Source organism: Mesoplodon densirostris, chromosome 2 (genome assembly GCF_025265405.1).
Source record: "Mesoplodon densirostris isolate mMesDen1 chromosome 2, mMesDen1 primary haplotype, whole genome shotgun sequence".
Lineage (NCBI taxonomy): Eukaryota > Metazoa > Chordata > Mammalia > Artiodactyla > Ziphiidae > Mesoplodon > Mesoplodon densirostris.
The window spans coordinates 77,870,523-77,881,405 of record NC_082662.1 but is presented as its reverse complement, the minus strand read 5'-3'; the positions used below and the strand labels follow the sequence as shown (position 1 = coordinate 77,881,405).

The window sequence follows — 10,883 nt, the reverse complement described above, 5'->3', positions numbered from 1 at the left end:
GCTCTGTTTTTTTTTTTTTTTTTTTTTCATTTTTATTGGAGTATAACTGCTTACCAATGGTGTGTTAGTTTCTGCTTTGTAACAAAATGAATCAGTTATACATATACATATGTTCCCATATCCCCTCCCTCTTGTGTCTCCCACCCACCCTCCATATTCCACCCCTCCAGGCGGTCACAAAGCACCGAGCTGGTCTCCCTGTGCTATGCAGCTGCTTCCCACTAGCTATGTATTTTACGTTTGGTAGTGTATATATGTCCATGCCTCTCTCTCGCTTTGTCACAGCTTACCCTTCCCCCTCCCCATATCCTCAAGTCCATTCTCTAGTAGGTCTGTATCTTTATTCCTGTCTTACCCCTAGGCTTTTCATGACATTTTTTTCTTCTTAAATTCCATATATATGTGTTAGCATACGGTATTTGTCTTTCTCTTTCTGACTTACTTCACTCTGTATGACAGACTCTAGGTCCATCCACCTCATTACAAATAGCTCAATTTCGTTTCTTTTTATGGCTGAGTAATATTCCACATCTTCTTTATCCATTCATCCGATGATGGACACTTAGGTTGTTTCCATCTCCGGGCTGTTGTAAATAGGGCTGCTATGAACATTTTGGTACATGAGTCTTTTTGAATTAGGGTTTTCTCAGGGTATATGCCCAGTAGTGGGACTGCTGGGTCATATGGTAGTTCTATTTGTAGTTTTTTAAGGAACCTCCATACTGTTCTCCATAGTGGCTGTACCAATTCACATTCCCACCAGCAGTGCAAGAGTGTTCCCTTTTTTCCACACCCTCTCCAGCATTTATTGTTTCTAGATTTTTTGATGATGGCCATTCTAACTAGTGTTAGATGATATCTCATTGTAGTTTTGATTTTCATTTCTCTAATGATTAAAGATGTTGAGCATTCTTTCATGTGTTTGTTGGCAGTCTATATCTTCTTTGGAGAAATGTCTATTTAGGGCTTCTGCGCATTTTTATATTGGGTTGTTTGTTTTTTTGTTATTGAGCATCATGAGCTGCTTATAAATTTTGGAGATTAATCCTTTGTCAGTTGCTTCATTTGCAAATATTTTCTCCCATTCTGAGGGTTGTCTTTTGGTCTTGTTTATGGTTTCCTTTGCTGTGCAAAAGCTTTTAAGTTTCATGAGGTCCCATGTGTTTATTTTTGGCTTTATTTCCATTTCTCTAGGAGGTGGGTCCAAAAGGATCTTGCTGTGATTTATGTCATAGAGTGTTCTGCCTATGTTTTCCTCTAAGAGTTTGATAGTTTCTGGCCTTACATTTAGGTCTTTAATCCATTTTGAGCTTATTTTTGTGTATGGTGTTAGGGAGTGATCTAATCTTATACTTTTACATGTCCCTGTCCAGTTTTCCCAGCACCACTTATTGAAGAGGCTGTCCTTTCACCACTGTACATTCTTGCCCCCTTTATCAAAGATAAGGTGACCATATGTGCGTGGGTTTATCTCTGGGCTTTCTATCCTGTTCCATTGATCTATCTTTCTGTTTTTGTGCCAGTACCATACTGTCTTGATTACTGTAGCTTTGTAGTATAGTCTGAAGTCAGGGAGCCTGATTCCTCCAGCTCTGTTTTTTGTTCTCAAGATTGCTTTGGCTATTCGGGGTCTTTTGTGTTTCCATACAAATTGTGAAACTTTTTGTTCTAGTTCTGTGAAAAATGCCAGTGGTAGTTTGATAGGGATTGCATTGAATCTGTAGATTGCTTTGGGTAGTAGAGTCATTTTCACAATGTTGATTCTTCCAATCCAAGAACATGGTATATCTCTCCATCTATTTGTATCATCTTTAATTTCTTTCATGAGTGTCTTATAATTTTCTGCATACAGGTCTTTTGTCTCCTTAGGTAGGTTTATTCCTAGATATTTTATTCTTTTTGTTGCATTGGTAAATGGGAGTGTTTTCTTGATTTCACTTTCAGATTTTTCATCATTAGTGTATAGGAATGCCAGATATTTCTGTGCATTAATTTTGTATCCTGCTATTTTACCAAATTCATTGTTTAGCTCTAGTAGTTTTCTGGTAGCATCTTTAGGATTCTCTATGTATAGTATCATGTCATCTGCAAACAGTGACAGCTTTACTTCTTCTTTTCTGATTTGGATTCCTTTTATTTCCTTTTCTTCTCTGATTGCTGTCACTAAAACTTCCAAAACTATGTTGAATAAGAGTGGTGAGAGTGGGCAACCTTGTCTTGTTCCTGATCTTACTGGAAATGGTTTCAGGTTTTCACCATTGAGGATGATGTTGGCTGTGGGTTTGTCATATATGGCCTTTATTATGTTGAGGAAAGTTCCCTCTATGCCTACTTTCTGCAGGGTTTTTATCATAAATGGGTGTTGAATTTTGTCAAAAGCTTTCTCTGCATCTATTGAGATGATCATATGGTTTTTCTCCTTCAATTTGTTAATATGGTGTATCACGTTGATTGATTTGTGTACATTGAAGAATCCTTGCATTCCTGGAATAAACCCCGCTTGATCATGGTGTATGATCCTTTTAATGTGCTGTTGGATTCTGTTTGCTAGTATTTTGTTGAGTATTTTTGCATCTATGTTCATCAGTGATATTGGCCAGTAGTTTTCTTTCTTTGTGACATCCTTGTCTGGTTTTGGTATCAAGGTGATGGTGGCCTTGTAGAATGAGTTTGGAAGTGTTCCTCCCTCTGCTATATTTTGGAAGAGTTTGAGAAGGATAGGTGTTAGCTCTTCTCTAAATATTTGATAGAATTCACCTGTGAAGCCATCTGGTCCTGGGCTTTTGTTTGTTGGAAGATTTTTTATCACAGTTTCAATTTCAGTGCTTGTGATTGGTCTGCTCATATTTTCTATTTCTTCCTGATTCAGTCTTGGCAGGTTGTGCATTTCTAAGAATTTGTCCATTTCTTCCAGGTTGTCCATTTTATTGGCATAGAGTTGCTTGTAGTAATCTCTCAAGATCTTTTGTATTTCTGCAGTGTCAGTTGTTACTTCTCCTTTTTCATTCCTAATTCTATTGATTTGAGTCTTCTCCCTGTTTTTCTTGATGAGTCTGGCTAATGGTTTATCAATTTTATTTATCTTCTCAAAGAACCAGATTTTAGTTTTATTGATCTTTGCTCTCGTTTCCTTCATTTCTTTTTCATTTATTTCTGATCTGATTTTTATGATTTCTTTCCTTCTGCTAACTTTGGGGTGTTTTTGTTCTTCTTTCTCTAATTGCTTTAGGTGCAAGGTTACGTTGTGTATTCGAGATGTTTCCTGTTTCTTAAGGTGGGATTGTATTGCTATAAACTTCCCTCTGAGAACTGCTTTTGCTGCATCGTATAGGTTTTGGTTCGTCCTGTCTCCATTGTCATTTGTTTCTAGGTATTTTTTAATTTCCTCTCTGATTTCTTCAATGATCACTTCATTATTAAGTAGTGTATTGTTTAGCCTCCATGTGTTTGTATTTTTTACAGATCTTTTCCGGTAGTTGATATCTAGTCTCATAGCGTTATGGTTGGAAAAGATACTTGATACAATTTCAATTTTCTTAAATTTACCAAGGCTTGATTTGTGACCCAAGATATGAACTATCATGGAGAATGTTCCATGATCACTTGAGAAAAATGTGTCTTCTGTTGTTTTTAGATGGAATGTCCTATCAATATCAATTAAGTCCATCTTGTTTAATGTATCATTTAAAGCTAGTGTTTCCTTATTTATTTTCATTTTGGATGATCTGTCCATTGGTGAAAGTGGGGTGTTAAAAGTCCCCTAGTATGAATGTGTTACTGTCAATTTCCCCTTTTATGGCTGTTAGTATTTGCCTTATGTATTGAGCTGCTCCTATGTTGGGTGCATAAATATTTACAATTGTTATATCTTCTTCTTGGATCGATCCGTTGATCATTATGTAGTGTCCTTCTTTGTCTCTTCTCCTAGTCTTTATTTTAAAGTCTATTTTGTCTGATATGAGAATTGCTACTCCAGCTTTCTTTTGGTTTCCATTTGCATGGAATATCTTTTTTATCCCCTTACTTTCAGTCTGTATGTGTCTCTAGGTCTGAAGTGGGTCTCTTGTTGACAGCATATATATGGGTCTTGTTTTTGTATCCATTCAGCCAATCTGTGTCTTTTGGTGGGAGCATTTAGTCCATTTACATTTAAGGTAATTATCGATATGTATATTCCTATTCCCATTGTCTTAATTGTTTTGGGTTTGTTATTGTAAGTCGTTTCCTTCTGTTGTGTTTCTTGCCTAGAGAAGTTCCTTTAGCATTTGTTGTAAAGCTGGTTTGGTGGTGTTGAACTCTCTCAGCCTTTGCTTGTCTGTAAACGTTTTAATTTCTCCATCAAATCTGAATGAGATCCTTGCTGGGTAGAGTAATCTTGGTTGCAGGTTTTTCTCCTTCATCTCTTTAAATATGTCCTGCCAGTCCCTTCTGGCTTGCAGAGTTTCTGGTGAGAGATCAGCTGTTAACCTGATGGGGATTCCCTTGTGTGTTATTTGTTGTTTTTGCCTTGCTGCTTTTAATATGATTTCTTTGTGTTTAATTTTTGACAGTTTGATTAATATGTGTCTTGGCGTATTTCTTCTTGGATTTAACCTGTATGGGACTCTCTGTGCCTCCTGGACTTGATTAACTATTTCCTTTCCCATATTAGGGAAGTTTTCAACTATAATCTCTTCAAATATTTTCTCAGTCCCTTTCTTTTTCTCTTCTTCTTCTGGAACCCCCATAATTAGAATGTTGGTGCATTTAATGTTATCCCAGAGGTCTCTGAGACTGTCCTCAGTTCTTTTCCTTCTTTTTTCTTTTTTCTGCTCTGTAGTAGTTATTTCCACTATTTTATCTTCCACGTCACTGGTCTGTTCTTTTGCCTCAGTTATTCTGCTATTGATCCCATCTAGAGTATTTTTAATTTCATTTATTGTGTTGTTCATCATTGCTTGTTTCACCTTTAGTTCTTCTAGGTCCTTGTTAACTGTTTCTTGCATTTTGTCTATTCTATTTCCAAGATTTTGGATCATCTTTACTATCATTATTCTGAATTCTTTTTCAGGTAGACTGCCTAGTTCCTCTTCATTTGTTAGGTCTGGTGGGTTTTTATCTTGCACCCTCACCTGCTGTGTGTTTTTGTGTCTTCTCATTTTGCTTATCTTACTGTGTTTCGGGTCTCCTTTTTGCAGTCTGCAGGTTCGTAGTTCTCGTTGTTTTTGGTGTCTGTCCCCAGTGGCTAAGGTTGGTTGTGGGTTGTGTAGGCTTCCTGGTGGAGGGGACTAGTGCCTGTATTCTGGTGGATGATGCTGTATCTTGTCTTTCTGGTGGGCAGGTCCACATCTGGTGGTGTGCTTTGGGGTGTCTGTGGACTTTTTATGATTTTAGGCAGCCTCTCTGCTAATGGGTGGCGTTGTGTTCCTGTCTTGCTATTTGTTTGGCATAGGGTGTCCAGCACTGTACCTTGCTGGTCGTTGAGTGAAGCTGGTGCTGATGTTGAGATGGAGATCTCTGGAAGATTTTTGCCATTTGATATTACGTTGAGCTGGGAGGGGTCTTGTGGACCAGTGTCCTGAAGTTGGCTCTCCCACCTCAGAGGCTCAGCACTGACTCCTGGCTGCAGCACCAAGAAACTTTCATTCACATGGCTCCTCAATTTGGGATGATTTGTTGTCTATTCATGTATTCCACAGATGCAGGGTACATCAAGTTGATTGTGGAGCTTTAATCCGCTGCTTCTGAGGCTGCTGAGAGATTTCCCTTTATCTTCTTTGTTCTCACAGCTCCCGGGTCTCAGCTTTGGATTTGGCCCCGCCTCTCCGTGTAGGTTCCCGGAGGGCATTTGTTCTTCACTCAGACAGGACAGGGTTAAAGGAGCAGCCACTTCGGAGACTCTTGCTCACTCAGGTCGTGGGCGAGGGAGGGGCACGGAGTGCGGGGCGAGCCTGCGGCAGAGGCCGGCGTGACGTTGCACCAGCCTGAGGCGTGCCGTGCGCTCTCCCGGAGAAGCTGTCCCTGGATCCCGGGACCCCGGCAGTGACGGGCTGCACAGGCTCCCCGGTTGGGGGGCATGGACAGTGACCTGCGCTCGCACACAGGCCTCTTGGTGGCGGCAGCAGTAGCCCCAGCGTTCCACACCCGTCTCTGTGGTCTGCGCTTTCAGCCACGGCTCGTGCCTGTCTCTGGTGCTCCTTTACGCAGCGCTCTTAATTCCCTCTCCTCGCGCACCAGGAAACAAAGAGGGAAGAAAAAGTCTGTTGCCTCTTTGACAGGTCAGACTTTTTCCCGGACTCCCTCCCTGCTAGCTGTGGTGCATTAGCCCCTTCAGGCTGTGTTCACGCTGCCAGCCCCAGTCGTCTCCCTGCGCTCCGACCGCAACCCGAGCCTCAGCTCCCAGCCCTCCCTGCCCCGGGGGGTGAGCAGACAAGCCTCTCGGGCTGATGAGCGCTGGTCAGCACCGATCCTCTGTGTGGAAATCTCTCCACTGTGCCCTCTGCACCCCTGTTGCTGTGCTCTCCTCCGCGATTCGGAAACTTTCTGCCTCCGCCACCTGCAGTCTCTGCCCACGAAAGGTCTTCCTAGTGTATGGAAACCTTTCCTCCTTCACGGCTCCCTCCCACTGGTGCAGGTCCCGTCCCTACCCAGGTACGTGGGGAATTTCTTGCCTTTTGGGAGGTCTGAGGTCTTCTGCCAGCATTCAGTAGTGTTCTGTAGGAGTTGTTCCACGTGTAGCTGTATTTCTGGTGTATTTGTGGGGAGGAAGGTGATCTGTGCGTCTTACTCTTCCGCCATCTTCCCCGGAAGTCTCCATCTTCTTAAGTTCTCCTTTTATCTTTATTGATTCCTTCCTTTGGCTTTCCTTCATTTTGTTTTGTTTCTTTTCTAACTTCTTAAAATGAATGCTGAATTTATGTATTTTCATTCTTTCATGCTTATAGTAGAACTATTTTAAGGCTATGATTTTCCTCAGAATTGTGTTAGTAATGTGTAGTTTTCTTATTTTTTTCCAGATGTTCTGCAATTTTAGTTTTGAGTTTTCCTCTTTGATTCAAGAGTTCTTTTAAGTGAGTCTTTAAAAATTTCAATAGATATAAGCTTTCTATTTTCTGATTTTATTGTTAATTTGTCATATTGCATATTGATCAGAGAATGTTGTTTGTACTATTTCTACTTTTTGTAATGTATTGAAGTTTTTTTTGATATTAGTGTATAATCAGCTTCTGTGAATGTTTCATGGGCACTTAAACAGAAGGTATAAACTCTTTTTATTAGGATATAGGGTGTGATTTTTTTTTTTTTTTTTTTTTGGTGGTACGCGGGCCTCTCACTGTTGTGGCCTCTCCCATTGTGGAGCACAGGCTCTGGACGCGCAGGCCCAGCGGCCATGGCTCACGGGCCCAGCCACTCCGCAGCATGTGAGATCTTCCCGGACCGGGGCACGAACCCGTGTCCCCTGCATTGGCAGGCAGACTCTCAACCACTGCGCCACCAGGGAAGCCCATGGTGTGATTTTTATAATCAGATTGGTCTAATTAATTGTATTAGGTTTTCTATATCATATTCTTAGTTAATTTTTTTCCCTCTTGATCTGTCATGGCCTGAGAGAGGTGAATTACATTTCCTATTGTTAGTAGGTTTTTGTTTCTCCTTGTGTAACCTCTAATTACTTGGTACATAAATAATCATACATGTTATATCTTTACTGTGAATTACGCTTGGTATTATAAAGTTATAGTTTCCTTCTTTGCTTCATTTAATGCTTTTTAACCTGAGTGTTCTACCTTCTCTGATATTAGATTGAAACCTTTGCTTTCTCTTTCCCTCCCCTCCCCTCCCATCACCTTCTGTTCCTTTTTTCCTTTCTTTCTTTTTCAGAGCCTATCAACCTTCTGGAGAATTTTGCCACACCCCAGCAATGTATCTTCACCTAGCTCATGCTATAACTGGGTTTTCAAAAGCTCATGCCACCATTTTATCAGGCCAGCTGCTTTAGGATGGTGGGGAACATGGTAAGAATAGTGAATGCCATGAACATGTTCCCATTGCCTCACTGTTTTGCTGTGAAGTGAGTTTCTTGATCAGAAGCAATACCATGTTCAGTACCATGCTGGTGGATAAGGCATTCTATAAATCCATGGAATGTAATTTTGGCAGAAGTATTGCATGCAGAAAAGGCAAGTCCATATCTAGAGTGAATATCTATTCCACTAAGAGCAAATCATTGTCCCTTTCATAATGGATGTCATACAGTGTAATCGACCTGCCATCAAATAGCTGTCTAATCACCCCAGTGAATGGTGTCATATTGGGTACTCAGTGTTAGTCTCTACTGCTAGCAGATTGGATACTCAGCGATGGCCATAGCCAGGTTGGCCTTGGTGAGTAGAAGTCTATGATGCTGAGCTGATGCATAACCTCCATTCCTGCCACCATAGGCACCTTGTTCATGAGCCCACTGGGCAATGACAGGGGTGGCTGGGGAAAGAGACTGACTGGTATCTATAAAATGGGTCATCTTATCCCCTTGATTATTACAATTCTTCTCTGCTAAGGTCACCCTTTGGTGAGTATTCACATGGGACACAACTTCTTCATGGGGATTTTTGTTCATTCAGAGAGATATATCCACATACCTTTTTCATCAAATTTCCCCATCACCAATTTTCCAATCATGTTCTTACCAAGTTCCTGACCAACCAGCCAGCCCATGAATCTGTGTACAATTGTACATCTGGCCATTTCCCCTTCCAAGGAAAGTGAACAACCAGGTACACAGCTCAAAGTTCTGCTCACTGGGAGGATTTCTATTCACTGCTGTCCTTCAGGGATATCCCAGAAAGGGGCTGCAGTGCTGCAACTGTCCACTTTCTAGTGGTGCTTGCATACTGTGCAGAACCATCTGTCAGCCAGGGCTGGGTCTTCTCTCCCTCTGTCAGCTGATTTTAGGGAAGCACAGGTGCAGGCTGGGAGAGAGAAGGCCGTGTAGCAGAAGGCCTGTTTTCTGTTTTCTTCATTTTGCTTTCTAAATGTGGTTCTACTGAGATTGAGAAAGGTTTGCCATTTTGTTCTATTACTTTGTGATTATAGCATTGTTTAATATTTTTAGTTCTTCATAAACTTGGACATTGTCTATTAGTTCTGTTTTATGAGCAATGATAAAATTAAAAGCTTTCCTATTTTTCCTCTTTCCCTAGCTTGTCTCCATCACCTGGCTTTAGAATTTACCTTTGTATTGTTAAATATTAATACAGATATTACATAGCATGTTCTTTAAATGATATCCTTTTACTACAGATACTACCCAAGGGAATCTATGTACTTTTCCTCCCACATTTTCCCCCTTTTTCTTGCAATTTTTGTTAATGGTATAATTTCTACTTTGTTAAGGCATACAGTATTTACGTTCTCTTACATCACTCTAATCTCCACACTTGTTTTAGTTTTAGTTCACATTTAAGTATATTAAAACTCATGGCCAGTCCTTTGTCTTCAGAAGTTTAGTCAAGAAAGAATGGGAACAATATTCTCTAAATTCTTGCATGTTGTAACCTGTTGTCTGTAGCCTGTAAATTTAAAGCCCTGTTTGATTTGATGTTAAATCCTCAGTTCTTGCTTTCTTTCCCTCAGTATTTTCTAAATTTTGTTACATTTTCTGGTGATGAATATTACTCTGGAGAAATCCAAGATCACCCTGATTATTTCCTTCTTTATAACACACTTGATCTTTTTGCCTGATCGCCAAAAGTGTTCTTTCTTTATCTTTGAAGACAGGTAAATATGCTAGATTATGTCTCCATGTTGACTGTTTTGTGTAAGTTCACACAAAATGGTGAAAGCACAGTCTGTGGCCTTTCATTATATAGAGTTTACTTGAATTATGTCTTTAAGTATTTGTTCTGTTCCATCATTTAGATTTTCTTAGGGATTCTAGTTCTGTGTGTGTTGGATCTCCTATACCTGTCATCTATAGCTCTCATTTTCTCTCAGTCCTTCTTAGTTCTTCCTTTATTTTTATTTTACTGCATGTGCTGTTCTAATTTTATCTCCTATATCCCTTGTATATTTTCCATAATATGTTGCCTCTGATCTTTCTTCAGTCTTATTCTAATTTCTGTGGTGGTTTTAGTTTATTCCTCTACTTCTCCCCTCAGTTCTTAGAGCTCATGCTTCATCTTCTCTTTCTCAATATTTCCTTCTTAAGATCTTGCATTTTTGTTTTGTGGCTTTCTCTTATAAAGGAGGTTGTTTTTATTAATTCATGGCAAACCTTTACATTCACAACTTTATATGCTCTGTGGCAGTATTGCTCTGGTGAATGGTTTTCTCTGTTAATAAATTTGCCACTTTATTCCTTGTTTTTATAGCATCTTTGTATTGATGCTGTGCTATTTATTAAATTTTCCTTATTGAATGTATTGAATTTTGATTCATACAGAGATTCTTCAGGAATGTATTGAATTTTCCTATATCAGCTCTTTGCAAAACTTTCCTAAGGTGGGAAGAGGCCAGGATGATCTTCCACATCGGTGGTTTTAACAAATACTCTCCACTTATTAGCTGACTAGTGTTTTTTTTTAATTTTTTTAAAGCTTCTGTGAATATAGCTTATCTGTATGGTTTTTAGCTATCCATGATTCCTCTCTTTCTCTGAATGAACCAGCTTCAAGGGGGCTTCTTTTGATATTCATCTCATCTCCATTCTTGCACCTTGTGGGTTCAGGCAAGGGATATAGCTTCTGCCCCTTAGAACGTGTCTCTGAACTTCAGGAAGTGTTTTTGTTTGTTTGTTTGTGAATTTCTGATATTTGCCACTGCTGTGCCCTCTGTCTCCTGCTGTGCTCTCTGTCTCCTCCCATGGGGCTTCTGTGCAAACTCAGTTGCTTTTGGTGAAATTTACA

The 10,883-nt window shown here is 40.0% G+C and overlaps 1 pseudogene; it reads right to left on the bottom strand.

Moving 5' to 3' along the window:
* Nucleotides 1–7,856: 7,856 nt before the first annotated feature.
* LOC132503245 (uncharacterized) lies at nt 7,857–8,999 on the bottom strand (annotated as a pseudogene).
* Between the last annotated feature and the right edge of the window lie 1,884 nt (nt 9,000–10,883).